The sequence below is a fragment of the Nyctibius grandis genome, chromosome 7 (genome assembly GCF_013368605.1).
Source record: "Nyctibius grandis isolate bNycGra1 chromosome 7, bNycGra1.pri, whole genome shotgun sequence".
In the NCBI taxonomy this organism is placed as follows: domain Eukaryota; kingdom Metazoa; phylum Chordata; class Aves; order Nyctibiiformes; family Nyctibiidae; genus Nyctibius; species Nyctibius grandis.
In genome coordinates this window covers 48,327,615-48,354,453 of record NC_090664.1, presented here as the reverse complement: position 1 = coordinate 48,354,453, position 26,839 = coordinate 48,327,615, and the positions used below count along the sequence as shown (strand labels likewise).

Genomic DNA, 26,839 nt, shown 5'->3' with positions numbered 1-26,839 from the left:
TATCAGGGCCAGATAAGCAGCACATTTTTCCTCCGGAATAACATAGGGTCCAGACCTAAGTGTATGATAAAATACATATATAATAAATAGTTAAAGATCCGTTTGAAATGTATTATTAAAAAAAAAAATAATAAAAGAAACAAACAGCAACTCCAGCAGACACCACTAGAGTTCTCCTTCTCCCAAATATCCCCAGCACCATCCTAAACCCTGTTTACCCCAGAAACCTGAACTGTGGACAGACAGAAGAGGAGAGAGAGAGAGAGAAAATTCAGACACAATAAAACTCTGAGGGGAAAAATATGTGGAAGGAGGAGGCAGCAGCGGCCTGGGGAAGGGATTGAAAAGTTTCCCCTGGCTTAACTTCTCCCCCCCTGCAGCAGCAGAAGCAGCGGCAGCAGCACAAGGTGAGAGAGACTTTTAAGTCTGGGGAGGAGGGGTGTGTGTGCGGGAGGTGGGGGGGGTGAATTTACAGCCCTGTGGATATTTCTGTGTCTGCCTCCCTGGCTTTGGGGTGCGAGAGACGCCGTGTCTCATGCTGGGTGGATTTTTTTTTAATATGATGGAGGATTATAAACATGGCGCCTTAAAAAAACTACAAAATCATGTACACACTGTTCCAAGGAGATGGGGGAGAGGGGACACGGGAAGGGCTGGGCACCAGGGGAGGGGGCAATCCTGCCCCGCGGGGTGCCATATGGGGCGGGGGGAGCAATTATACTTAATAATAAAATGTGTGGGGCTGCGGAGGGGGGGCGAGATGGAAGGCGGTATTTTTTTATTATTATTTCATTTTTCGGAGTGGGAAGGATTATCTGGCAGCCCGCTTGGAAATCGAGGAGCAGAAGGGGACGGCGGCGGAGCGCGTGTGATTATTAACGGCGATTATTTTTGTCCCCATACCTTCCCCGGTCGGATTTCGGCTGGGAGGCGGCGGCGGGTCCCCCGCGCCCCCGTGCCGAGTTGCAGTCAGCCCGGGGTCGGGGCGGGAGGAGATGGGGTGGGGAGAGGGGGGCACAAGAGAATCCGCTGCCTTGAGCGCTCCGCGCGGGCCTGCAGGGAGCAGGGGAGCCGGGGACTCGCGTGAGAGGCGAGGCCGAGCGGGGTGTGGCGCCGCCCGGCCTCAGCCTGGCCACCCCCCCAGCCCCGCTCTTTTCCCACACGAGGGGCCAGCGGTTTGCTCCCCACTTCCCCCCTCCTTTCTTTTCTCTCACACACACCGCCGCCTCCCCTTCATTTACTCGCTGAGGTGGGGGATGTCTGCTTGGAGGACGGGTCTTGGCCCGAGTAATGGCAGCTGCTCGACAGCGCCGAGTCTCCACAGGAGAGAGGCGGCAGGCCCCCGCAGGCCGGCCGCGGCGGGAGGGGGGCCATGGCTTCTCTTCCCCGCTGGGGGCAGAGGAAGGGACGGGGAAAGGGGTGAACTTAGAGCCGCAGCCCTCCTCCCCCCGGGCGGCTGCGGGCGGGCTGCGCCACCCCCGCGGCAGGGACGGCCTTACGGCCCGGCTCTGCCGAGAGAGCAGGCGGGGGACGGGGCCCCCTGCCTTCTCGGATCGCTCTGCCGGCGGAGCGCCTCGTCCCCCGGCATGGCTCCGGTGGCTTCCTCGCCTTCCCCATCTGTCCGGGGTAGGGCGCGGGGCGGGGGGGGAAAGGGGCCGATTTCCCGGCTCTCCTCCTCCAGCTCTCCCGGCTGCGGGCGAGGGGCGTGCGGGGAGCGCGGCTGCCTGCGGGCCGGGGCCCTCCCGCGCCCTCCGGGAACAGCTCCCGCGCTCCGCCCCGGCCAGAAAGGGCCCTCCCGGAGCCCCGCTGGACTCGGCGGTCGGATTTTGGGAGAACATTAACTACTCGGGGGCTTGCTTGTGGTGGTTTGGGGGGTTTTGTGTGTGTGTGTGTGTCCCCGAAACCGTGTCTCCAAATAGCTCCCCGCGGTTCACTTTGTGAGGTGTTTTCCTTCATCCCCTACCTCAGGCGTTGTCCAGAGGCCTGTCTGTCTGCTCTCCTTTATTTCTCGGCAAAAGGATGCAAGCGTAGGTGTGGGGTTTCCTAGGGTAAGGGTGATGGGAGCTTTGGCGCACATTCTGACCTTCACTGCGTTTCAGAGAACATTTCCCCTGTGAAATACTGATGTTAAGGACTTGCAAAACTTCGTGTGCCTTTTGGGGCTTATCCTGAAAACAGCAGACTTTGGGAATTTGTTTTTTGTCTTCTGTGAACTGACAGAACTTTACAAAGGCTAGAGGTGGGGTGGCTTGAGAAGAGGAAAAAGGGTGGAAAGCTATTTAATTTGGTGCTGGTTGGTTTTATAATTGTATGATTTGTCATTTTAACACACTGGGATCACCTGCCACAGTCTTTATATTGTAGGAGTAATAACATTTGTTGTAGTTTTGAGAAGACCTTACTGCAGTGGAAAGCACCAAAGGTAGAAAACACTTTCTTGTCCTAGGGATGTGCTGATTTTTTTTGCACTTTTGTTTCTGTTCTGTGTAGGAAATTGTTTAATTCTTCAAGGGTGATCACCGAGACAGGTGTTGGGAGGGAGGAAGTGTGGGAGTGGAAATGCCAGTTTGTGGTTAGGGTTGCAGTCCCTTGGGTTTTTCTAGTCCCACATCCTTTAGTGTGAAGGACCTGGCATATCTCCACATTTTTTTATTTTTTTTAGTTTTGTTATCAACCATTCTGAGCGCGCTACAGAAAGTCTTCAGGGAAGTAGACCATTTGCTGACTGCTGCTTTGTATAAAAGTGAAAGTAGCTGTAAAATAATTTCCAGCTTGGATTTATGTTTCATGCCAGCTTTCCCAGGCCTAAACAAACCCTCTCTGCTTTGACCAGATATTTGTATGGGGAAGGGAATGGTTCATGGGCTAGGTAGTACAGCAGAGAGCCCTTTATCTTTCTGATGGTGTCTGGTTTTAATGAGTGGGGAAAAAAGTTAGATTGTGCTACGGATGGTGGTCTCTGCTGTCAAGAGGAGGCATCTGCAATGAGTTCAGCACCAAAGGACTGAGTGAGAAAAATTACTCTTCCACTCCATCTCGTGAGCTGGGTAGTGTGATGGAAATTACCTAGTGATGAAGTCAGCTCTGTAAGGAGAGTTGTGAATGTGTGGATGTTGCATGAGGGTCTTACGACTTTGGTGGTGTGCTAGAAGATGCTCTTCTTCCACAGTTTGGAGCTTTGTAGCACTAATTTAACCGGGAAGTGTCCTCCATACCAGTTAAACTGGTGTATTTTTTTTAATCTAAACAAGCACTTACAGCTATTATTTTTAAATATAAACTAAAAAAAAAAAAAGACTTTATTCACCACGAACTAAAATTCTTAGTAGTTTGTCTTAGTCCTTATGTATTATGAGCCAGAGCAATACGTCTTAACTTTTCAGGAAAAACGGGAACACTACAGAAGTAACAAGAATTTCATAACTGTAATTGCTGTGCGTGCAATGTGTGACCGCTAGGTCGTTTGCTGTAATCTGGTGCTGTGTGTCCATAATATTTGTAGGTGGTAGGTGGTCTGTATGCCACTAGTGTTCACGTTGCCTGGGCGTCCTGCCTGCCCTTGTAGCAAAGAGTAGAAGGGACTGTTGAGGCAAGTCTTGAGGCTTCTGCAGGGGAGGAGCCTGGATCATCTTTTCAGCCTAACATCATCTCAAGAGCAAATGAGATGGTGAAAGTTTGTACAGTGTGCTCGCCTTTTACACCTTGCAGTTAAATATAACCTACTGGATGCTGTTAGTGGTGTGATACTCCTGCAGAAGAAGACGGTGTTGATGGACAATGAATTTGGCCTCAAACTCACCTTGAAGTGGCTTAGGCTACATTTAGACTTCTGTGCATTTCTGTCACTGAAACGCTGCTCAGGGACCACTGAACTGTGCTAGCTGCAATCTCTGAATTAGGATGAAATACTTAAAAAATAAATAGATAAAAGACAACATTTGAAGATGTTTTCTCAGTTTTAGGTATCTAAACCTGTCTATAAATGTCTGCATTGTCTAGTTTGTAAGAAAATTGTCTCATTAAACACAATATAACAATCGGGGGAAATTTTGAAATTAGGAGACTTGTTTTGGAATTGGGTACACAACTGCAGTCATCTAAAGTTCACAAATCTTGGACATACCTGTAACTAGTTTTCATAGTTACTGCCTTCCACAGTTTTTTAGAACATTTAGCTCTGGAAGTGTGCAAGGACTTCAGGCAGTGAATCTGTCGAGGATAAAAGTTCTGAAAGAGGGACAGCGTGGTGATGAAGATGTCTTGAGCAAACTTCTAATTTTCTTCTTAAATTGGTTGAAGGCTTTTTAGCTAGCTCCAGAGTGGCATAAGTGTCAGTAAAATAAGTCTTTTATCCCTGTTGTAGGTTGTTACAAATGCTAAATCAAACAATAAACAAAATTAATCTATCCAAAGTATATGTGGCACACACTAGTGATGAACTTGGTTCATAAAATGCTGAATTGTTCAAAATTACTGGCCAGATACATACAAGTTTACTTTCCTGAATGAGATACAACAGATGGTTTTTATTTTTTGCAAGAGTTAGATCAGAGTTGTTGGAGCAATTCTTTTTCCCATGTCTATCCAGTAAATGTATACATTTCTTTTGAATTCTGACCACTGATTTTATTAATTGGGGTGGTTTTCCTTCCGTGGAGTACAACTTTTGTTAGCCATCCTTCTTGCAACTGATTGTTTAGGAGCGAATGTCTGATCATGTTCTTTGTCTGCAGGGTGTTTTTGTGTTGGTTTTTGTTGGGTTTTGTTAGTCTCAGGATGTGATGAACACTCCCATAGTACTTGCATACTACTTGGAGCGTGGTGCCCTTGGTAGCTGGGCAGTGCCACATATGTCATCTTTTATATAGCTCATGTATTTCAGCCTGTCAGTGTTGCTTGTGCTAAGTGTTGTGAACAAAGATTGTTCTTGTCAGGTTCTGGATGATTTTTGATCAGTTGAATGTAAATTTAGCTCATAATTGGGTTATTGTTCTAAGGTTTAATCTGCCAGGCGGGAGAATATAGCATGCAAAATAGGTAGTTTATAAGATGAGGTAATGATTCCATTTTGCAGGCATTTCTTAATAAGTTAACTCTTACGTTCCTAAAACAAGTTTTCCGTAATTTTCAGTGCAGTAGAAAGATGCAAATTCAGCAGTGGTGAAAGAGTATCTTGTCACCTATACAAAATGCAAAAGAAGTGTGTAAAACTTTTTCTTGAAATAAAGCTCAAATTTGTCTTTAAATGGTGGAAAATAACATTTCTCAAAAAAAACCCTTCATTCCTGGATGTAGTGGAGGTAACTGGAAGTAGATTGATAGATACCAGAGTGGCTGTGTACAGTATAATAGGCACTGCGGCCTCCAACCTGAGCGGGTGAACTGTGGCACACAGAGCGTTCTGATTTCAGAGGCCTCTCTGCAGGCATCTCCCTGCCACACCAGGGCTGGGTCAAGCCGATTTTTTTTTTCCATATTTTCAATTCTAGTCTTTAAACATAGTTTATCATAGTTTTATCCTCTGTCTGCCATCAAGTTAATTGAGCAAGCCTGAACTCTTCTTTATTATTATTTATTTTTAACTAAGCTGTGAATATTGAATTATATGAAGATTTTTTTTTTTTAAGGCTAAAACTAGACAAATAACTGCATAATGGATTCTTAGCATTATTTTTGTTTCAAATGGAGTAAATAAGCTACTTGTTCCAGCTACACTGTTTCACTGAATGTCTGAAGTCATGCTAACACACACAGTTGGCTTGAAATGCTTTTTGATGTAAGATAGCTGAAATCAATTTCTTTAAATACCCAAGTTATTAAAGGATGAACTAACTTGAATCATAAGCTCTGCTAGAGACAGATTTTTTCCTTGTGTTTTAGTAAGATTTCGTTCGTATTTTTTATGTCTCTCTCCTTTTTTTTTCTCCCTGAGACAAACAGGATCTTTTAGCCTTGTGGGCAGGCGACAGCAGGCATGGTGGTGAAACACCGTGACACGTCCATGAACCCAAGTTAAAGCTCATGACGTCTAATTTTAGGTCAGCCAGCTTTGGTAATATCCCGTCAGAGCTTGATCCTATAGCTGTACCATGTACATAAATCCATAGTGTCTTTATTGAGAGTTTTGTGTACAAAAAGACTGGTTTTGATTTTCTTCCAATCTCTCATTTTCCATTTCAGTAAAGTGCTGAAGTTTCTGCTATGAAAGTACAGAGACATGTAATTTGAGTTTCAAGCACGTTATTGGTTCAAATGGCAGGACCATAATATTTGTAATTTCAAAGTTACAGAAATATTAAAAAATACATGTAAAATATTGTCACAATATCTTTGCATATACCTTTACACTATATTCAGTGTTAAATTCCAAGATTGAATAATTGCAGAGTAAAACATTGTGATTAATGATTATGATTCTTAATACAACTCTCAATTGTAGTATGATATATATAAAACTAATTCTTAACAAATAATTGTAGCACCAGAGACAGTGAAATCTGAAGTGCTAAAATCCACTTATTGGTTAAAAAATGAAGTCAAGCATATCTACAAAAATACCAGTAATATCCCATTCACCCTTTCTGTGGAATTTGCATTTTTTGCATGCAAAGAACTGGTCTCACTGTGTTAATTCATTTTTGTCCGTAATAGGATACTATTGATTTGAGATCTAGTAGTTTAAAAAAAGCAGAGTTAAACATATTGCTGTTTACCTCTCATTTCTCCTATGCTTCGTTTCCTTTTCCTTTGTTAGTATGTTAAAAATAAACATGAAACCAACTTGCCTTGTATTCAAATATATGATTTTAATGCAGCTAACTTAACTAACTTTTAGGTTACAGACCGTAGGAGTCTGCTAGTAGGTGTAGTACTCAAAAGCAGCGTTTTGGAAAGAGGGTATTTGTACTTTGATTGTGTGCACTTACAGCATGGCATTATTATCTGGTCTTTTAAAGATAGGTGGATGGGAGTCGCGTGCAGTGTCTCATGGGATATGGTACTTAGTTCACTAATTTTAGCAGAGCGATTCTGATCTTCCAGCGTCAGGTTTTATTGGAACCTTTTGGAAAAGCAGTGAAGTGAAACAAAATGGGGTTGAGAGGAAATGATAAGCAGAATCCCAAAGTAGCTAGAAATAATATACAGTGAAAAATAAATTAAAAGGAAGTAAGATATGTTTATTGCTCAACAATTCTTTGACAAGATCTGAGAGACAAGAGAGCTTTATCTTTCTTAGCACGCTGTAATCATTTTCTATTAAGTCTCGCACGACATTTATGCATTCAATAAGAGGGCATCTCGCACTACAGATACCTCTTTACAATTACAGATGTTTCTCAAGTGAGAACCCAAGTAACAGCCAAGTCTGCATTGACTGTTTGTACCTTATTACTATTTTCATTGCCAGTAAAATAAAACTTCCAAAGAGGAGATAGTCTGTGCCTTGCTGCCTGACATTGCAGTGCGTGCATTCACATGCACAAATTAAAGTGGAAATTTTGCCTCAAAATGGTGGGGTTTTTGTTTCTCCGTTTTTCCTTTTGGTTGGTTGGTTAAGTTTGAGATCAGTATCTTCTGAACTGTCACTGACTTCAGGGACAAGCTTAAACCCAGTGTTTATGCATAATCCCTTCTCCCCAAACAATTACTTAAGATTCAGGTTCAAAATTGTGCAAAACCAAAACAAAAGAATTGCTATTTCATAAAACGTAATCACAGGCCACTGATTGTTCACTGATGAAAACTGATGATGTTTGCTGCAGAAAATTCATTGTTACCAATAGATTAATATTAATACAATGATGGAGACCTTGATCATATAAGCACTTGTTTCGCACAGGCATAAAAATGCATAGGCCTTGGAGCATACTGATGAATCAAGTTTATTTTCATAAGATATTTTTAAAAGTTAAAAATTTACGTACAATTCCAATATTCAAGGAGAAACACAGTTACAATTTATTTTGCCTATATAATTTTTTGTAATGTTATATTTTTGATTCTTCTGCTGGAGCATGCAATGTTATGTAGGCATTTTTCATGCTTTTTAAATATCAGCGCTGTGACTATTGTTGTTTTAAAAAACTTGCACATGCTAAATTTTACATTGGTGATTGTTCCCATTGAAGTTAAGGCACTTTTCCTACATGTACATTAGTTTTTGAGGGAATTTACAGCATCTGTGAAAAGAACAGAGGAAACATGGCTAACATTTTTCTATTAGTGACTTTTAACATTTTCTGTATATCTTAAAGCCTGTATGTTATAGAAAGCCTTGATTATAAACAAAGTAAACTGGTAAAAGAAGAAATATAAAGATTCTTAAGGGAAAAGTGATACCATTATGAGAAGAAAGGTTTATTTTTACATTAGGAAAGCTAAGAAACAGATATGACAGGAAACTGAGAATTTTAACGTAGTTTCAAAATTACGATTTTATATTTTTTTCTGTCACAGAACATAAATTAAAAAGCTGCAAATTCCTTTGACTCATCCTGTTCATTAGCATTGACCTGCAAAATCTAGACAATCCTTTTTGCTCCATGCAACAAAGAGTTTAGAAAGAGTAATGTTCTCCTCACCTTGTGCTTCTATTCTTTCTTTGTTATGCAGGTCAGAAATCTCAGAAAACTTTTTTCCTTTCTATATTAATTAAAAGCAAATAATTGTTATTAGTTCTTTTCACAGGAACCAGACTGGCACCATTTTAGCTTCATGTAAACTATAGTTGAGACTTTAGGACATTCCTCGGAACCGACTGCATGAACCTTTTGTTGGGAAGCTGGATGTTTCAGTGTCAGTCACCATGTGCAAGCTGACATTTGAAGATAGCATGGCACACTGAATAATTTGGCATTTACATTAACATTTTCTCAATTAAAAAGGAGAATTCTAAATTTTTTTCATGACTCAAAATAGCTTTCTGAAAACTTTACTTGGTCTTGGTAAAATGCAGGGAAGAATGAGAAGGGATGTACACTTTGCTCGTTGGTAACTCATGGTGTCTGACCTCTTTTAGCAGTCTGACTAGAATGTAATGTCAGGTTGTTTAAAAGCTGCCATATTAAAATCTTGTTTGCTTGTTAAAAATAAAGTATCTTTTTGAAGGAGATTGCTGATGCATACCTGGAGGCATTTCAGACTGACGGTGTTGAAAAGCAAGAAACATGGACACTCTCAATCTGTAATTGCATTTTATGTTTTTTTTGCTTTGTCGTCTTCTTCCACTGACCTGAAGTGAATAGACTTACAGGAAATATTTGCTTTAAGAAAGAGATTCTTCCTTTTCCTGCGCACTTTCCACTCCGCTGGCTCCCAGCAGGCTTCTTTATAAAACCTCCTAATTGGAAGCATACTCCTAACTTTTGTCTGATTCCAGACATGAGATCTCTTGTTTCTCAACTTGTACCTTTTAGGAAATATGGATTATAAGTCAAGTATCTCCAGGTGCCAGTTTTATTAGGTTTTCTAATCCAAGCTGACATTCTTTTTCTCAATAGTTTTAAAAAGTTTTATTGAAATAACCCATTTACAAGTCATCCAAGCATAAGCCTAACTTGTAGCACTAATTTCTGAAGACATGTAGCTTTCAATAAAATTGAATTATTTTTGTCCCTTATAGGGCACAGGAAATATTGATAAATATCAGCTAAAGCTCACTGATGGTGCAGATGCTTTAAATACAGGTACACCAAGGGGCCTAGAAGCAGAACATGGTTTGCACTGCCAAGTTAGTGGATGAGCAGTTACAGTGTTTCCTGGGCCAGTGGGAAGGAATGGTATCCAAATTTCCACTTGGCTCTTCTTACATGAGAACTGCCTTTCTTGATCAAACTAGCACGTTGTGTAATCCAGAGTCTTGTCTCCAGCCATTGCCAATCTCGAATGTCTCCTAAAAAGGTGCCAAAAGTCAGCCAATTTTCTCATGTAGAAAGCTATAGAACACTTTTTTTTTTCTATAGAACACTTTTTTTTTCTATACTAGTTCCCAAACAATAATAATTTAAATCATGGTTCTGCTTTCACACATGCAGAATTTTTATTTATTCCATTTTGGAATGTTTTAAATTCTCTTTCCTGCAATAACTGAACATTTTAGCTATTAATGTTAAAACCTACGCCTTTTTAGGTCAAGCCTGTTCTGTCTTCTCCGAATGCCTTGCAGCCTCCCACTGCAGTGCTCTTTCTCTTCTAGCATTTACTGAGAGCTCCTTCCTCGGTTGCAGAAAAGAGCCATGTATACCTGCCTGGCTGCACACTATTTGATGGAGATAAGAGACCTTGAGGGGTGAGTTAGTGAAAGGCCGTATGGATTGTTGAGTGCAAATAAGAGCTGGGAAATGCACGTATGAAAGGAAGAAAGGGAGAGTTTGCTGTGAAATGCGCATTAAGTGGAAGTCGAGGTACACGTGTCACAGTATACATGAGAGAGGACTAGTGTCTTTGGTAACATAATTTGGTGCAGCACTGTTGACTTTAGTGGAGCAATATTAGTTTACACCTGCAGAAAAATTTCTCCTGAATATCTGGGAATGAGAATATATAATGAAGTGTTTATGTATGAGTGACAGAGAGCGCAAGCGTGCGAGAGCGCGTGCACACACTTTCAGGCCTGATTGATTATAGGAAAAAAAACCTGGAGTTGAAAGAACATTGTTTTAAATTAACAGTCATTATCTTCACGCGTGAGATAACAGTTCACTTTGGACCAGATCCTAGCACCACTATGTTTCATGAGCAGAGACTGTTTTTTCCTTGAATGAGGTTATTCAGTATGAGAATGGCAAAATGTAATCAGATCTTTGACAATAAAAATATATGGTTTAGTCACCATATATTAGAATAATACTGTATTATTTCTGTCAGGAAAACATGGATTTTTTTTTTTTTAATAAATGGTTACATTTTCTTTGAAATGTAAAATAAAAAGTAAGAGAAACCTGTTTTTTTTGTGTCTATCTCTAATGCTTGGAGAAGCTTGCAGCCATTTTAATTCATGCTGCATTCATTGATCTAGCAGTTAGATTATTTAATCACATTGCAGCTAGGTCTACCTATCTGACATTGTTAAAGAGCTCAGTAATATACGTTGGGTTATTGGCTTCTAAATGTCACTTAAAAAAAAAAAAAAAAAGAAAGAAACAAGCTATAAACATCCCAGTTAACTTATAAACAGTATAAAGGAAAACACAATGTGAATTTGTGGTCTTACCATTCAACTTTTTTTTTTTGTCTGTACATAACATAAATAGAAAAAAATGCACATCATAGCAAACAAAGGAAAAAAAATCTGATTTTGATCTTCTTTTGCAGTTCTTTTGCTTTTAAATAGAGAGTTTTGCAACATTAAGTCATCTAATTAGGCATCAGCTTGCTATTAAATATTTTCATAACAGATGTAGTTGTGAGCATGAAAATGAAAGCCACATTTTAAAATTATAACCCCAAATAACTTTCTGAAATTAAACAATACTCTAAAAATGGCTTATTCTTTAAAGAATAGTCATGTAAAAAAAAGGGGGGAAAGCCTATATTTTAGGTGTTCAGCAGCAGCAGGAAACTAATTCGTAGCTGTAAGTGCTGCAACAGTAGAAGCCCAGTGATCTACATATACAAAAAGGGAAATAAATGTGGCAACAGCAAATGTCTGGCAGTAAAAAGCAGAGGAAAAGATTGTCGTGATGCTCTTAAGTGTCCTGTGTTTTCTGAGAGGGAGCTACTCACAATGAAATGAACCTTTTCTTGGTATGCAATAGGTAAGTATCTTGTATAAAAAGGGTCGGTAAATTCTTTGGCAGTGATGCATCTGGCAGCAGCCGTTTTTAAAGGGTCACCCATGTGCTTTTCAGTTATTTCCCTACAGAGATGAAAAGGAAAGTTCATGGTCTTCTGGGGTATTGTTTTAGTCTGTCTGAGTGCAGGTGGAACAAGAAAGTCCTGTTTGATATGAAGATGGGAACTGTATTTCCCTTGTGTTAAATGAAAGCTAAGAATACAGAGATGCTAATTCTGTCTGTCTGCGTCTGGATCCCTTGGCTTATTTCCTTGTGCTTTCCTGATGTGCACTGCAAGCTTCCTCAGATAAGTGGTTATGATCATGTTAAGTATCTCTTAGTGTTACTATACCTTCAGCAGAGACTAAACAGAGGAAGGGATCAGTTGGTCGTCTTACTTGCAGTGTTTCCTTAATAAGCAAATTATTCAATTGTTTCACTCTCAGACTATTTTAATAGCTCCTCTGCTTTATTATATTAGTCTATGACAATTTTGGTACAACTTCTTGTTATACTTTCATCTGGGCACTCTGGAATGTGATTCCTTTCTTTAAGTAACACGCCATGATGTATATACATGAGGAGTCTGACTGCAGAGGAGGAATTTGACTAAAGGTTTTATGAATGCCATCCCATTGCGCTGAGTAAGAGCTCAGTGCAGCAAGGCAGGTTAATAGGTATTTGATACTTTTGCTCTCTTTCTTTTGGAAGAGCATTGAATAGGCTGCAAACTCAGACGAATGTGCTGTGTCCACACTGTGTATTTCTTTAGCAGAAAATAGGGACTTCAATCATGGAAGGCAACTCGGCGAGGTTAAAAAAAATAGTGCTGAAACCCAGCTGCTTGGCAAAGGAGAATGAGAACTGAGTGGTAATAAAAGCAAAAAGTCAGTGTTACTGCAACGTACTTGCAGTTTTTTTCAGGAGCTGAAGATTCCTCTTGAAAAAGGTTTTGGGTGGCTGAATTATAGTTTAGGAGTCATCAAGGGACAGGCTGTTGAGCTGTGGGTGAAGCAGGCTGAAGCCCTCCTGCGCGAGAGAGTTAACAAGTGTCTGTTGAGTTCAGTCCATTCTGTGGGTGTGGTGGTCAGATGATTATCAAACGAATAAATGATATAAAATATTACAATGAGTATCAAACCTTTTCATGTCTACATTACTAAACTTAAGAAACAAAAGAGCTCTTGACAGTTTGAAATTAAAGCCCTGGTTTTGAGCATTTCTTCCGAGTTCCACCGAATTAATGAAATTAACTGAACTGCCAAACTCAGTGGAGAGCTGCCCATAAGCCGTTGTTGCAGGAACCCCACATCTCGGGCAGAATGTGCTGCTTTGCGATTGCTTTGTCTTGAATTTAAATGATGACCTTCACTTCCTGCATCTCAGGCTACAGCAAGCTGCAAAGGGAGGTAGCCCTGAGAAGGTGTTTGCTAATGAGGCTCTAGCACCCTTGACAGATACACTAGATAATTAAAAAGTGATAGATGATGGTGTACTGTGTTTGGAAATTTCATTTAAAGAATATATTTAAGTAGTTCTGATTTTGACTTATCCAAGCCATTTGTATGATCCATTGGCACTTTCCACAAGAGTAAGGATGCTTGCCCTTTAGTCCTGGCCAAGTTCCAGTTTGGGTAATTACATTCTGACTACCTAGATTTCTGTAAAGTTTCATCTGGATTTTGTTACTGTTGTTTAATTACATAGTAATGCATAGGTACTTGGCAGTTTACAAAATAACAGCACAGGATAAAAAAGATACAAAAATCCCTGCTCCAAATTACATTTAGTATTTGTGCATGAATAAATATAGTGTGGCATGATATAATACAGAATAAATCCAAAGTGACATATTCAGTAACAGCATTGATAGAAGAGGTAGGTTTTCAGACTTTATGAAATAGAAGAGAAAGTGTAAGCCATGAAGTGCAAGTGTAAAAGAAGACAGCAAAGAGGTGATGGAGACAAAAGAGAGAGATGAGGAAACTAGATAGGTCTAGGAGGGATGAGAAAAGAAACATGGCATGAGGTGTATTTCAAGAATGCTTTGTAGAAGACACTTCTGCAAAAGCTGGTACACCATGGGTTAAGTCACTGAGTAGCGTGCGCTGTTAAACATATGATATATTGTGCAGCAGGAATGGATGTAATTCACTGGTAACAGAAATAATACCTGTTTGTATTGTAGTTAAAACTATATGTATATGTACAAGGTTATTGGGCATGGATTTTACACGTGTGTCAACAAGGGAGGGGGAGTCAGTTTATGTGGTGGTGTGTATACATGTGAATAGGATTTAGGCAATCACAGATCTGCACGTGGCAATCATCTGCTGGCGCAGAAATGTTCCTCTTCCACATACAAAGGCACACTTGATCATTTACCACTCAGTCTCTCAGGATCCTACTTAAATTACAGTGGGAAGAACTTGCTGTGTGTTACTGCAGAGCAATAGGTAGGTGAAAAAAAGAACCCAAACCACATCCTGTTGTGGAGAGTTGTTCTGTAGAAATATGAACTTTAAAGCTGCAAGCTGACTCTTAAAACTGATTGATATTAATAATCAATATTAACCTGGAATGGATTTCCAGAGGAGTTCAAAATAATCCAATATTAGACCATATTGCATAACCATAGCAGACTAATATTTACAAGACCTGTCCTAGTGTTCTTCCAAAAAATACTTAAGTCTGCTTAGAGATTCTTCATCCACAGCCCAGCTGTACCCCATTTGACATAGATATTAGAAGTACATGGAAAAAAGTTTTAAACAGTTTTCATTTTGCAAATGTTTTCAAGAAAAATGTTTTTGAATAGTACTTGTGGGTGAAATCATACTCATCTCAAATAGATTGTTCACAAAAAGAGGGTTTGGTGTTTTTTGTTTTATTTTTCTAGAAATGGAAAAAATGGTTTTGAAAATATCTTGGAATTTGCATATTAACATTGATGTTTCTTATTGTTAGTAGTTGGTTTTACATGACTTCATTTGCTAATAAAAGTAGTACATAATGTACTATATACTTACACAAAAGAGAGATTCAGGACAATGCATGTGCTTTTGAAAGTTGTGGTTCTTCCTATTTTTATTTTGGTCTGTTTAATGTTTTTTGAGATATCTGTCTCGGCATTGTTTTTGGAAAGAATTTCAACAAAAATGTTTTTCACTTTAGGTCACAGATACACAGTAGTACCAATCCTTTAAGCTCTTATCTAGCAGAGCTGCACTGCACTTATTCTGGCTTCCTTTAGCTCCTGGGTACCCCAACTTAAATGATTTTACTTATTTCTCCTGGTCAAGCCCACTGAAAATGTCATCACGAGCCCTTGTGATAGCAGCCAGCCTTTTGTGTGTGAGTGAAAGGGTTGAAAACCCATCTTCCAAGTGCTGTGGGGCAGATAGGGATATTACCCATTTAGCAATGTCTGTCTAGTTGGCTCTTTTTTTTGTCATCTGTGGGCTTTTTTTATGGAAAGAGGCAGGAATACTTCAACGGGGAAAGCCATCCAGCACCCACATGCTGCGCATTCCGGGAATGAGATCCATGTGTCTTCTTACCATTTTTTTTTTCCCATCTGTATCATTTGTTAAAGCTGTTATGGAGTATCTGCTTAAGGCTAAAAGAGTTTGAACTCTCACTTAGCCTCATTAAGGTCTTGGGCTCGGTGTTTACTACTTCTGCTTTCATCAAGGCCACTTCCTCAGAGGCTTTTGCAGGACATACATATGTTCTTATGAATGACCTTCTTCATTTTCTGTCTCAAATCATGGTAGAATTATGCTTTTTAATCAGCAGGTTTTATTTAATCTCCAAATTGTATTTCTGGTGTTCTGCCTCTAAAGCAGAATATGCTTTTTATACTTCTATGCCAGGGGTTGTCTCCTGTATTCACACATTCAAACACATCAGGCTATTCTTGTGTGTTTTCTGAAGGGTTTAACAGTTCAACCATTTCCACATAGACTTGGAGACTCTGTCAAAATTTGCTATCAGACTGCTAAGATGAATCTCCTGCGGTTACTACAGAGTACTTCCCCAGAGCACACAACATCATTAAGAAATACTTGAGATACTGGAGATGATGCTATCTGGATCTCCATCCCTACCTTCACCAAGTGCTGTAACATTACTCAAACCTATATATTGGTAAAGAAGTGCTAGAGTGGTTTGTACAAAGACTCCAGGACCTCAGGTACTTAGTGGCCAGGTGTAGTTGTTTAAGTCGCTGTGATAAGCTATACTTGTGAGCTGTCACTCAAAAAGAGAAAAAGAGGTGATTTACCAATAGGCTTTTTTTTTTAATATGTATAGTTCACATTTATGTTTTCTTTTTGATTACTTTGCTCTCCCTCAGAATTTTTGGAAGTTCCCTGAGTTTTATTTCTGTGGTTGGGAGGAAACTGAAAGTGGCACAGTCAATCTGTACCTTATATACTTACTCATTGCAAAGATGTAAGACTAGTCTTAAGTGAGAGGACATATGTGTAGCTCATTAGTTTGAATATACATGAAGAATTCATGTCTGAAAGAACTCTGGTTAGTGGTAAGCAACCTCTCTTTTTATTTTAACTATAAATTTAAACTTTGAACAATGAATGTGCTTAGACTAGTGATGTGCTTATTAGGTTAAAAAAAGAACAAGTTTTTAATAGGAAAAAATTATCACAGAGCAGACAGCCTGGGATTTTATTAGCATTTATGGATTGCTACACTGCAATTGAAAAGTCACATTTCTGTGTAAAATAGTTTTCCACAATAGTCATACAAGCAACATTAAACAATGTGTTTTTAGTTTGTTTACTTGGGGTCAGATTTTCAATGATTAAAGTGATTGAAGTTGCAGGGACTGTCTGCGAAGGCTACGCTACTTAACTGCCATTGATTTCAGTGGGACTTTGAATAAATGTTAGTTTTGAAAATCCCACCACGTATGGACTTCATCTCTGTCTTCAGACATCTTTGAAAATCTGACCCTTGGGATAGTTAACAGCATTCCCTGTGCTGTTTCAGTGGTTTTCCCTTACCAATTCCCCATTTTACTCTGCTCAGGAAGGTCCATCAATTATAAACAGCATTTTGTAGGGATTTCTGAACTTAAGAGTTCATACCTGTCAAGAGGGATAGACTGACAGAAGAGATTTGGTCCTGGCTTTCCACGTAGTATTGTAGTTCTTTGCTCTAATAACATAAATAGTTCTTAGGATAATTCTTTTCATCCATAGATGTTTAAGTGCTGCACAAAGGGGATTAGTGTAATTAGTGTTGCATTTGGAAATGGTAATACAGAGATACGCAGTGACTTGCCTGAAGTTAACCAACACAGGAGGAGACACTACCAAGTTAGGAGCCTTGGTGCTCCGTCTACTTTCTTCAGCAAATGTAGTTTCAGAGTGCTTGATCTATCCATACAAAATACCCAGACGAGAATCTTCGAAATGGAATGATTTGGTACTTAAGCAGTGTGAGTCATTTTCTGGGATGCTGGCAGTGGTTTTTTTGTGATATTTCCGTTTCACATTCAGCTTCGGGGGCTCAGCGGGGGCTTTTGGTCTGGTTGCCATATGAAGTTCATCAGGGGTGACAAGCGAAAGCAGCTTAATGTGCTCATGTTATTTTTGTCTATAGTAGAAATTTGTAATGGAGACTATTTCTGTTTTGCATAAAGTCACCAAAATAATGCATTGAGCTGTAAGCTAACTGGAGGTGCCTGGGACTATTCACAGCAGAATAGCCTGGGTAGTGTTAGTCGTTCGATGTAATTATTTTGATTTCACTGGGGGCAGAGGCTAAAAACCACTTGTCAGACTTCTGAAATTGCATACCCTGATAATTGTGATGCTGAAGTTGGGTACCTCCGCTGGGCCTTCCAAACACAGCTTTTTGTGTATTGATTCCCCAACTGTAAAATGAAAAAATTGAAAAATAAATCTTACAGAGTGCTGTGAGCATAAAAACATTCAAGGCTACAGGATCCTTGGCCAAGATGGCTTGTGGAAAAAATACTAGTAACCTTATCCAGCTGCTGCTCACCACTGAGTACTTCTCACTCTTCTCTCCTTGCTTTCTTAAAATTGACTGTAGAGGAGGGACACTGGGCCATGTTGAATGTGTGTGCTGTAGGTACTACGGGAGCTCTTGGCCCAGCTTGTTTGCTTTTCTGTACCCCATGACTTAGAGTGGATTACAATAAACTTTTCAGGCAGGAGAACAGACACATGGTCTGTCTCCCTTAAAGTAATTCCTGTAACTCGCTCAGCTGAGGTTTGTTCCTGATCCCAAAGGCTAGACACCGTTCCCTCCAAGGATTCAATTAGCCAACATCTACCTTGAGAGCCCCCGTGCTTAGGACACATTTCTCCTTAGGATTCCTTTTCTTGGGCACAACAAAAAGGCTCCCCAGGGAAGACGGAGGATACTTCATGTAGTCTTCAAAGTAAAAGATCCTCAAGATTCCTCATAGCATACTCAGTCCTTCTAGTCAGAGCTTGATTTAGAGAAAGAACGTATACTTGCGGGCCTTACAGGTCTGTTAGTTGGGAAGGCAACTGGTTGAAACATGAAAGTTTGTTTGCTGAGTCAGTAAAAATATCTTTATTCCTCTTATTTACAGTCTGCTTATATTAATAAGCTAGAATTTATATTTGTTGTGAATTAGATGTTGACGTTTCTCTAGTGTTCCAACAGAGAGGCTGAAACTATGCTCTTACCTATGTTACCTTCTCCATCTTTAGCCCATGAGGATCCCGTGCATTTGAGTAGCTTCGTGTCATACTCAAGGAATTCAGTAAATGTGTCTTTGATCAATCCTTGTGGTTCTTATGATCTCTATAAATGTGTCTAGAGGGAAGTGACTATGGAAGAGAGCAAAAAGCCACTTAAGCCACAGACCAATATTGGCATGAGGATGACTGTGTACAGCCAGTCTGAATAAAAGCAGATTGGAAGCTCGGCTGTAGTTTCTAATCATTAGCATTTCAGATGGAAGAACTTGTCATGATGTCTATATTAGATATATGTCGTGTCACGGCTTTGCTGTATAGGGCAAGTATGGCCAAACTTACTCACCCTATGGATTACACACTCAAATTCCTATACGAATAAGAGCCAAAACCCCCATACCGTATGCTTTGGAGAGCTGAGGGCTCCTGAAATGCGGGTTGGGGCGTGTCTCAGCGTTGAGTGCTAGGGTGATGTTTGCTTCAGCAACCCTTGTTGACTTGTTTCTTCCAAATCCAATAATTTGAATTTATTCAGCCACCGCTGCATCAGCATGGCCCTGCTCCCAGACACATGACTGGCAGCCTCACGGGAACCACACCTGAAACATTTTGAGCCAGGAGTGGTTCAGGAGCTGTGCACTGGCCACCACTGGCTTCAGCAGCTCTCTATGCGGCAGGTCAGGTTTCTGAGATGATTTACCAGTCGTGCTGTCTCACTTTCATGCTTGTAACAGATTTTGAATATACTGCTCTATGGCACGATTTCCTCCCTGTAAAACAGCAGTATCAGCACTTTGCTGTATTACAAGGCATTTGGAGTATAAATTAAGAGGGGAACAGTCGCTAGGGCAAACACTTCCATTTTATTTTGAGGACAGATCTGCTAAGACCAGAAGCAGATGAAAATAATATACCAATAGTTTTAGCACTAGAAGAACAGAAAATTAGAAGTAAGAAATAATGCATGTTATTTTTGTGGGAGCAACAGACAGAGAGAAAGTGGTTTTGATAAAAATGAAGGCAAGTGCAAAAGTAAAAGGCAAGTGGATTTAATACACTGAATTGTTTAATGGCTCTATAAGAATGGCTGGAACTTCAAGTTGATGGTACCTGTAGTAGCAGGAAATGAAATTGTGCGTAAGCCATAGAAATCGTGAAAAATGCTTGCTACTGTGGTTTTGGATTAGTTTTAAAGAAAGTACTACATTAAAGGTAGCAAATTTTGTACTTAGTAACTAAATGAATGTTATTTTGAAATTGAGAAACTGCTAATAACTTGTGAAGTAATGTCATGAGAATTTGCATCATCTTCCTCAAGAGAAAAATCTTTAAAATCTTCACCAAGAGACAACAAATCTTGCTAGCAATTCTCTTACCAGTACTCTACTGGTATTTCTTCGTTCAGAGTGAATGTCTCTTCTCTGGGAAGACAGAAATGTATTTCGATTTACATTTGCTCATGGCCTGTTCTTTTCTTTTTGCCATGACACCAGAAGTTCTGTTGTCATCAGCGAGCTGAGGCATTCACCGCGATAAAATCTGGAGCTGCCGTCATTGCTTTTTAGAGAACTGAATATTGTTGCTCTTACAGAAATTGTCAGGTTTCAGACTTCGGCACAGAGGGTGCTCGTGCTATAGAACGTGAGCCCTACACTTGGAAACACCCTCTTGGATTTCATTTTTGAGTGTAATTAAACAGGAATGGCTTCTTCAGTGTTCACTCACTGAATCTGGATGCCATCTTTCAAGAATCACTAGAGAGTATTATAATCAGAATGTATATGGTGTTTTTTTTCCCGTTTTACAAAAATAAAGACAATTTATGAACTGCTAAAGAATATAGATATGATATCTTATTTTAACTGAGGTGAAGAATCACAGCAAGTCTGTAGCACTGCCAGGAACTGAACTTGGACATACCTGCAAGACAGACCTTCTTAAACAGTTATTTGCTATACTGTTGAAGGTGTCTGTCAGCAACTGGCCATGCATTGTCATTTCTGCTTAAAACAGATAGGAGTGGCGCATGAGACAGGAGACTGAGTACCAAAATAGTCAGTGCAATCTTCCTGCAGCTCAGCTTTTCTATTTCTTAGACTTTTAGTGAATTCTTCCAGAGTGCTTATCAGGTCAGGCAGTCTTTTTTTCTTTCTCAAAAAAATAGTTGAACAGATTTTACACAAGCTTTTCCTTTTCTAAAGAAAAACGACAAGAAAAAGTAGACTGAGAAGAAAACTTTCTTGTCTAAGATTGTAAATTATAAAAATAGTGATTTTTTTAAAAAAAATGAATCAATGAAGACAATATAATTATTTTTCACATTTCCTCATGAAGCTTACTTGAAACAGCTGCTAAAACACTCCCAATAAAAAGTATTACATTTTTAAATAATCAAATTTGCTTTCCAATATGTACTTCTGTTGCTTGCTTGCTGCTAGCTGTTAGCTGTGGCCAATTAAAAACACAAGTCAGTTTCTTTTTTATTCCTCGTAATTAGCATTTTTGTGCTCACTATATGCACTGAACTTTAAAAGCAGTTTGGGCATGATTTTAAAAAATATATGTAACATGCATTGGTACTGCTTTTTGGAAAATCTTCAGGCTTTTTGAGATGCTGGCAAATGGGAAATAAAAGGAAGTAAGGACACCAAGAAAATCAGGCAGAGCACAGGTGAAATGTCCCGTAACCCTTTCCCACGATTGCAGGAAACAACATACAACAAGGAATGGGGAGGATGTCAGGGAGGTGCCCTATAATCCATGAAAATTTATAGCAAATCACCTGGACAACAGAAGAGACTCTTGGTGTGGGAAAAGGCCTAAAATAATTGAAGTCACCAGAGAAGTACCCAGGTACTATGGCTAAGTAGAACAGCAGCAAGCAGGTCGTGAATGTTGGAGGCATCACAGAATTAAGGGTACAAAAAATGTATCAATGATGTGATGGATTACCTGAAGGAAATTAAGTGCCCTGATGTTTCCCTTGTTCTTTTTTGAAAATAAAGATTTGCAGAAAAGTACCTAATTGAGTAGAAGAGAAATCTGTCTTTTTTTAATTACAAGAGAAGAAATGATGAAGTCCACTGCTCCTCCTGGATGAGATCCAGGAAAGGCAAAGCTGAATTTTGTTCTCAAATTTTCGTAGTGATAATGTACCTGTTGTGTAGGATTGTGAATATCTTTACCCTATTTGTAATTAAAGTAGTTCTGCACCTTGTAACATCCCAAAATTGTTAGGAGGGCATTTTGTAGTATGAGTTACATTTTAACATTACTGTCTACTTCAATTCCTTGCGGAATTACTAAAAAAATCTATGTGTCTTCCAACTAGTTACGCTATACCTAACAGATTTTTTTTTCCTTCAAGAGGAAGAAATGAGTGTCTCAGTTGTTTTGTACACTTGTGTGTTTATCATATAAATGATAAGTCCATTGCAAAATGCATATAATTCTTCATGCCATTATATTATTTCTTCTTTCACCGTCTGCTTCCTCCTTTGCTATAAAAGTGCAGTCTCTTTGTTACACACTTTGGATTTTATTTTTTTGTTCAGATTGAGCGATTCAAAGATATACGTAAGGGAGAAGCAATTTATGTGATGTGGCTACATTCTTAAGCTGTAACAATGATAAATTAGTACCATTGATTTAGGAGTTTGCAGTCATTTTGCTTTTGATATGAAGAACTGTATTGCTTCAACTTGTTTTGTTCTTCACATACCATAGAAATTTAATAGTATGGTTCTGTACAGATTCTTGACTGAATTATGACTAGATTTGTTCCTTAGTCTGGTTTACGGGAATATATTAACGTGTAGATATCAAATATAATTTATTTCCTTGGCAGTGCTGTACATTTGTATTTGATTTATATTTACAAAGCCAAAATCTTATAATAAATAATAGAACCAAACTACTTGCAGAGCTTTCTTTTGGATCTTTTTTCTTATCTGCATAAACATTACTGCAAGCTCCTGTGGTAAATGGCTATTTGACGTTTTGTATTTCTCTACCATTTTATCTGCCTGTTTATCCAGCCGCGTAGTCCAGCGTCTCTTCCGGAACATCCTTATTCATAAACACTAGTGACTGTTGTCAGGATTGAGACTGGAGGGGTGTAGGCAGCGATGAGATGTGAAACTTCAAACATGTATCTTTAAGATATCCATCTACATGATTTGCTGCTGTGCTGAAAAGAGTGTTTATTCATCTTGGTTGTTTTGAAATTAGTTTCTTGATTTTTTGGAGAGAGAATATAACTGGAGCTGAAAATTGAACTGAAACTCTACTTTTCTTAAAATCGAATTATTTAGAATTCATACCAGAACTTTTGATTTATATATCTTTCCCATATGCAGTCTTTTAAAATAATTTCTGTAATCCCTGGGATAAAGCTCTGGTGCAGGATTATATCTGGTTCATGACGGTGGAGTAAGGGAAGAACAGGAGGAGAGAGATGGAGCTTGGAGATTTGTCTTTGCTATTTACAGACCTTGGGCAAGCCTTTTAACCTTTCAAAGCCTCAACTCCCCCTGCTTTAAGATAGTGGGCAGGGTTTTGAAGTTCTTCAGAAGATCTAACAAAGAAATCCAACTTCTTTAGGATACTAGAACTACACTAGAGAAAATGAGTTACTCAGTCACCCAGTCTTGGTATATTTTCTTGAAGGGCTATCTATGAGTTTTGGAAATTAAATATTTTTCTGGGTTTTGGATAATGCTTAGTAACTTAGAGCTAGCTCTGTATCCTATGGCAAGTCTAGTACTGAGTGTGTTGGCCAAATACATCCATTTATGGCTTGAACTGGGGGATTTTGCAGTGGAATCGGCTTGTGGACATGAGCTGCCTGATACAGTGGTGGAGGATAACGTTTTCTCTTGGAGTTAGCCTGAGTCATCCCATAGAATATTTCTCCTGCCACTTTCTACCTGTGTGCAGCTCCTGTTACCATCCCCATCGCAGTGCTGCTTCTTGAGGACAGTTGTGCCATGCTGTCTCCAATGAAAGCATTTTGCACTCTTCCTCTCGTAGAGACCTGCCTGGGGAGAGCTTTCCACCTTACACCCTTGTGAGGTCTCTCCTTCACCAGGCACGTGTGAGTAAGAGCCTTTCTTTTCGTGTTTGTCTTCAGGCTCTTGTGTGGTGGTGGTGGGCATCTCACAACCATCTCCTTCCCTCTCAGACTGGTTTGGACATGCCAGCTTCTGTCCTGGTGTAATTCAAAACCGACGTATGGTATTTCCACTGCTTTCTTAGGGTGCCATCATGAGAATTCCCACCTTTTGTGTTTAAAATGTTATGAATGAAGGCCATTTACATTTTTGCCTTTAACAATGTATTTGAAGTATTGAAGAGTTGATAAGTTCTTTAACTAATCCAGAGCTTTGTGTTAGTAATTAAAAAAATGAATGGTACCAGTTTTCGCCACAGCTGAAGGTCACTGGAGGCATAATGTATTAAGAAAATGTAGTACATAATTTCCATTCTCCAGATTCTTTTGTGAAAATTGAAATATGTCTGGGTTTTACGAATATCTGTTTTTATAAGAGTTTTGCTTTCTTTGCTTAGTAAAAATAAAACTAAAAAACACTGTAATTTTAAGTCTTCCTTACTTAGGGATGAGGAAAAATGAAATTCCATGTGCAAACCAATGGACAGTATCGCAGCAATGGATATATTTTCACTGGAGATTTTTATAAAACCTGTGCAGAAGAGTTAGTTTCTCTTGCCTAGTGTGTTCTTAAGCTTTTGCATTTAGTGGATAAGTGAGGCAGACAGACACCAGGTTTCCAACCTTAGGGAGTGTGCAGCTATCTAGGATTTGAGGGTTTGAACCACGTTAGAATAAATAGTGAATTATTCATGTAAGTGGCAGCACTCCAGCAGGGCAGCTGAGCACTCCCTAGCCTGGGCTGTCCATCACCTGCTCCAGTGTTGGTGAGGAACATCTCCTTGGCATGGAGGGTGCTGCTGAGTGTTCTCCAAATCCTAGGTAAACCGTGTTGTTGTCAAGTGCCCTGGTGAATCTCACCTTTATAACCCATATATCAGAAGGTCCTGTTTTAACTCAGGTACATGATTGCAAATACTAAGCCAGAGACTTTACAAATTTTTTTTTTAGTTATACATCTGTTGGTTATCCCACAGTGGTCCATAAATGCTTGTACAGGACGTAGGTGCACGTTCACAATTGTTAATTACTTTGTGTTGGGTATTTGGCAATAGGGTGATTCAGTTCCTAAAATTAAAATGACTTGGGCTTTTAAAAAAAAAAATCTCAGCACGTTTAGCAGCATCAGTACATACCTGCATACCTCTGAAATGTGGCCCCAGCTCCCACTGGACTGGGATCCACCTCAAGTAGTGGATACTATCAAAACTCCACCTACCCTTCTGACACTAGCGTTTTAATGGGTCTTTAAAATACGCTCTGTCCTCACTGAAGACAAACCTTGATTCTAAAACATTACCTTGTTAACAGACTTCTGCCATTCTGTCAGATTTTTTAATGTAGGGCCAATAATGTTTGTCCAAATTCACTACCTGTAAAGAAAATCTATCCTGGTGGTGTGTTTAGCTTGGCATTGCTTATGCAGAATATTTGTGTGCAAACATGGCAGATACTGTTTTTCCATGTTTTGTTAGTGTGCAGTACTTCAAAGGGTTCCCTTTTGTCGTTTCATGTATCACTTATTCATAAAAACCTCTTTGAATATACATTGTGGGATCCTCAGAAGAGTGTTAATTGTATTCTGCTGCAGTGGTAGCCAGGTCAGGATCTAAAATTAATATATTTCTCAATAATTCCAATTTTGTGTCAAGGTTGAATTTTCATGGTAACTACTCAAAGTATCATGCTAATTTATGGCTAATATATTACGTATTTTTCCTGTAAAAGCAAGGAGGGCCGTTCCCTTCTCCTCACAGATACAGGCATGCTATCTAAACATTTCTACATTAGAAATAATGAAATGTGTTGGTAGATTCTTGGACTCATCTCAAATGTGTGCAGAAACTCTATAAAATTAAGAAAAACCTTCTTTTGAAAGGAATCTACCAGAGATTTTTAGGTGAGATTCATTAACTTTTGTTGATACTATCAATATATGCACCTGAAAGCATTTTGAAAGAATATTTAAGTAATTTATTTCTTTAAGGAAAACATGTATTAGCTGAGTTCCAATACATTTTTATTCCTCTTTGGATAACAGTTGAGTATAATTATCTTTGGATTAATCAGTTTTTGAAGTCTTTTCCAATGATATGTATAGAGAGGATTAAGAGAGAGATTACCAAAGCATTAAGATTTTTTTCTGGTTGTTTTTAAGAAGGAATCCTTGCCTCAAGTAAATTACAAAATTATTTCCTTGAAAAAAACTGTCAAACAAACTAAAAAAAATAAAATCACCTATAGCAGGGTTTTTGTGTCTTAGGGCTTGAGAGACAGATGTGCAAGCAGTGAAGTCCTGTTTTGGTCCTGCACCTTCTTTCTCTTTCTTTCCTTGTTACGTGGCAAGGCAGAGTTGTCTTCTTCTTTTCCTGTTACAAATGTTGAAGTTCCTTTTCTCTGCCTTTTCTTCTGTTAGATGAGCAGCAATAAAGGAGAGGAATAACATCCCTTCTCACATCCTCTGCTACCATTTTTCACTGGGGAATAGTTTTGTTTTTCTTGTGCTCATTTTTCATGAGTATTAACTTGCTGTGTAGTCTTCTCCAGTTTGACCTTTATTTTATGTTTTGCTTTGGATTTTGTCAAGAGTGATGATACAATTTAAATGCAGTTCTGTAAGGTTATTTTCATTGAATGTTTGAGTAACTCTATGTGCATCTGTAATGAACGAAATTAACTTGATCTGGAGCTTGGAAAGACTGTCCTATGTATGATTACATAATTTAAAAAAATAATTAAATGAATATAATAGTCTATTGAACAGATCTCAGATCACAGTTCATTTGCTTTTGGCTTTGGGGAACCTAAGTGCAGCCGCACCCTGAATTCCCGCTGCTGAAGGGTTTCTTCCAAGCATCCTGTTGTATCAAAAAATGGGATGTGACATAGTTCCAGCTCTGAGAGTCACAAGCTAACCTTCTCCTATAGGAATCTGCCTTTGAGTCGTGATTGCTTCTTTTTCTTGCCTGCCTACGCTACTCCTGGTTTAGCACTGGACTGTATTGCATCAGACAAGCCTATGTGGATATTGTTAAGTAGCTCTGTAATAATATCTCCATTACTTTCATGCCTTCAGGGTTTCTTGTCTGGGCTGGTTTTTTTTTTTCTCATTTCGAATTTATTGAAGAGGCTGAAGAATAAAGGGTTGAGAATGGCTTAGACCATGCCCTAGG

General features: G+C 39.3%; 1 protein-coding gene across 4 annotated transcripts in view; it reads left to right on the top strand.

Annotated features, from left to right (window-relative positions):
• The first annotated feature begins 210 nt into the window (after positions 1-210).
• ZMYND11 (zinc finger MYND-type containing 11) overlaps positions 211-26,839 on the top strand; it is a 106,947-nt gene continuing 80,318 nt past the window's right edge. For all 4 annotated transcript variants that reach the window (XM_068404748.1, XM_068404746.1, XM_068404747.1 and 1 more), the window contains exon 1: positions 211-407. The gene's annotated coding sequence lies outside the window, so the exon portion shown is untranslated. The remainder of the gene's footprint in view (positions 408-26,839) is intronic.